Here is a 4,009-nt window from a genome sequence, read left to right as displayed (position 1 = left end):
GGATCACAAGGTCAGGAGTTCAAGACCATACTGGCCAACATGGTGAAACCCCATCTCTACTAAAAGTACAAAAATTAGCTTGGTGTGGTGATGCATGCCTATAATCCCAGCTACTCGGGAGGATGAGGGATGAGAATCACTTGAACCCAGGAGGTGGAGGTTGCAGTGAGCTGAGACTGTGCCACTGCACTTCAGCCTGGTGAGAGAACAAGACTCTGTCAAAAAAAAAAAAAAAAAAAAAAAGAAAGAAAGAAAGAAAAAAAAAGGAAAAAAAAAAAGAGAAATGGATGCTGTGCTGGAATGAGGAATATTGAATTCACTTGGCTTTGGGATACAATCTTGTTACTTCCGGGTCCTGGAGGCACACATGCTATGTATATTTGTAACAGATTCACACACATGATTGGGCCAGTAATCTTGACCACAACCTCCAGGCAGTATGAACTTAACATCTGTGAGAAAAGCACAAGTGTTGCTTCTCTGGTTAGCTGTGACTAGTAATGGCTCCACTTTGCTAGAAGTTCCTGATGTAATACATCTTAATCCAAAATACGGCTCCCCCCTACACCCAGTATATGGAGAATAGCTAACATTCTTCCTTTTCCTCTTAGAAGGTGGATTAGTACCACCTGTCTCAGCTAACGTTCATGGGATTCAGCAGGAAAAACAGTATTATGAGGGGAAAGCTCCTTTGAATGCAGTATTTTAGGATTATTTCTTTGGTTGCTAAACTGCTACCTTTGTATTCAAAGGTGATGAGACATTTTCTGGCTGAGAGACAGAGATATCCTAGAAAGGTGTCAAGTTAAAAGAGGGCCGATGAAAAGATTTGAGCCACACCCATAGGAGGAGGGTAAGCGATCGATTGCAGGCATTGCTTACATTTTCTTCCCACTGCTACAGTTGAGGGAAGGATTGTGGTCATCACCTTGCTGCCCCATCCCACCCCTTCTTCTGTGGAGGGTATTACCATGGGCCATTATTCCAACTGGATCGTTGCCATCCACCCAGGCTGCTCAATGATTTTCTCTGTATAGGGAAAATGTGGACGTTACAGTGCCTCAAGGTTCAAAGAGCTGTCTCCTTTGAACTAGGAGTCTCCTTTGAGCTGGAGTCCTGCAACTTGCTCTTGGCTTTGGCATTCAACAGGGATGGTATCATGGGCTGGGCATTTAACCTTTTGCTGTCTGCATTTCCCACCTTTTTTAAAATAGAGGTAATTTAATTCTCTTGCAGGAGAGTTGGGAAGATTAATGAGTCAATGTTTGGTGAAGTGCTTTGAGATTCTCAGATGAAAGGTGCTACATAATAATTACAATAACACTTTGTTCTTACATAGTGCCTTTCTTCTAGGGAGCTCAAACTGCTTTATAAAATTATTTCATTAATCCTCGCAGCATCCCTCTATGGCAGGTAGTAATTATATCCCCCCCATTCTCATATCAGCAATCTGGGGCACAGAGAGGCAAACTGACCTGGCCAAGGTTACACAGTAGGTCACTGATAAAATCATCAGTTGAATTCAGATCTGATTCATTCATTTGTTTGTTCCCTCATCCACCAATATTTACCCATGATTATATGTCTGACACTTGAGCTATTGGATAAAAGAGGATGTGATGCAAAGTTAAATGAAATACATTCTCTTTGAAGAGATTTAGTCCAGTTAAACAAGTGCATAAATAATTAGAATAAAATATAGCAATCATATAATACAATGGATTGATAGAAACAAACATGCATCTAAAGTAGGCAAAAAGAAACAAGAAATCTTAGTTTTACTGAAGAGATATCATATGAGTGAGCTTTCTCTTGAGCAATGAGTTCACAAATAGAGAAAAAGAAGTTGAAGAAATATGCCTCCGATAAGAGAAGGAAGGACCATGATAAATGCAGGGAGTGAGATCCGCTTGGCATACTGGGAGCAAAGGGTTTTTTAGACAGGGGAGTAGGCTAAGAAATTTGAACTTTATGCACAAGGCGATTGAGAAGCATTGGAACTTGTTCAAGTAGAAGGAATGAGGTCAGCTTTATATTTAGAACATTAGCTCTGGTAGCTGAATAGTAGCAGGTTTGGATGTGGAAGAGACGTGAGACCAGAAACCAGGAAGACAGGTCTCTGACTCAAAGTCCAGACCAGTCACTGGGTGATTCTTCTCAACAGTTTTATGAGCTGGAGCTCCAGTGTTGTTTTGAAATTCTGCATGTGGTGCTTCGTGAAAACAGTGACAACAAAGGTCTTTCACGGATAGTCCATTTTCTCAATTCGAGAAGCATACAATTAAAAAAAAAAATCTATAATTCGGCTTTTCAGTGATGGTACAGTGAGCAATTGTCATTCTTCTGCCCTGAAATCCATCAGGCAAAATGGTTGAGTCTACATCAATTACTTATTATAATAGAAAGTAAGACTTTGTTATATTATTTGTTAAGTATCTCTCCACATTAGATACGTGAGAATGATCTTCAATGCAAAAGTATTCATTTTTATTTCACATGACAAACTAGTCTGTGATTAGACATATTTATTTTTATTTTTTACCCATGATTGTAACTATGGAGTCCATTTTAAGAATGATTTCTTGATCACTTGTATTTTTTTTCTTGTCAAAATCTCTATTAAGTGTCTGACAGAGAAAATATTCAAATCACTTTGCCTACATTAGAGGTTCTCAAAATGTTTTTCAGGTATGGATGGCTGCAAGCCCACAGGCTACCTGTTGAAGAGGTAGGTGCACTTGGTTCTCAGAATGACAGATACTCAGTACCAGATCTCTTTATCTTCATTACTCATGGATAATAATGAGCTGGGAAAAGTCACAATATTCTATGAAATAAATCCTGACACATGGCTGGTTAAGCTATTCTGCACCCTGTGGACGTACAGTAAATGCATCTTGACTACCTGGCAATGAACTCATTTAGCTGTTTTTTTTTTTTTTTTTTTAGCCACAGTTGCTTTATAAAGAGTACATTATCTTTTATTTTTCTCTTTTTCCAAATTAATGTGTATTTGAAAACTTTGGCTTCTGGGTGGATCCCTCTGGATCTTGTCTAATGAGCATCCATGTACTTGAAGTGGTATCAGCATGCACACACCTTATGCTCTGCCTTTTGTTCTATTGCATGCCAGTTCATATATTCTGCATGTCAATATTGTTCAGTACTAGTCATTTTTAACAGCTCTCTGTGTTGTGTCTAGTTAAGCTACTACATTTGAGTTGGCCTGTGCCTAAATTTTTACAGTTGATGATCTTTCTGATTTTAAAGATTGTATAAACTTACATAATGTAATGTAAAGTGTTTGCGTTGGTGTCTAAATTAGATGCTGGCTAAGGGTTGCCCTCTTTTCTTTCCTTTTGGTTCCCAATTGGATGCAGCCCCCAAACTTGAGATTTCTGACTCCCAGTGCTCATCTCCAAAACCATCAATCCCAAGAAGGTGATTTTCATATAATAATTTTCTGCTCATAGTTTTAACCTCTTTTGGTGCATTTCTATTATTTCTTTGTCCTTACTGGTGGTTACACCAGCTCCCAGTTTAATATCATTTGCACATTTCATTAATATGTGGCTTACTCCCTGTTCGAGATCCTTAATAAAGATGTTAAATTAGATTGTATCTGACATTGACCCCTGGGGCACTGCAATACTTTAACGATATCCCGTTTTCCTGTCTACAGTCTATAGAGTTCTTGCAGAATGTGCGAGGAGCAGCTTCAACCTGGGATAAATCTTCAATTTTAATTCTAAAGCAGAAGTCAAGTCATGTGGTTTGGGATAACTTGACATTGCCAGAACATACTTGTAGCTGCTAGGAAGTCATATTTTAGCAATTAAGTACAGTTTTGCCAGAATTCTATGTCAGATTGCCAATCTGCTGACAATTACAAGAGATAGTCTCTCTGTCCTGCTTACTGCGTTTCAGTCAAACTGAGAAGGGTCTTGTTTAAAAAAAAGAAAATGAAACTAGGCTTTTTTATTTTAAGGCTTGCAATCACCTTTCACCA

This window comes from Pongo pygmaeus, chromosome 16 (genome assembly GCF_028885625.2).
Source record: "Pongo pygmaeus isolate AG05252 chromosome 16, NHGRI_mPonPyg2-v2.0_pri, whole genome shotgun sequence".
Lineage (NCBI taxonomy): Eukaryota > Metazoa > Chordata > Mammalia > Primates > Hominidae > Pongo > Pongo pygmaeus.
Note: the sequence above shows the minus strand (reverse complement) of the source record.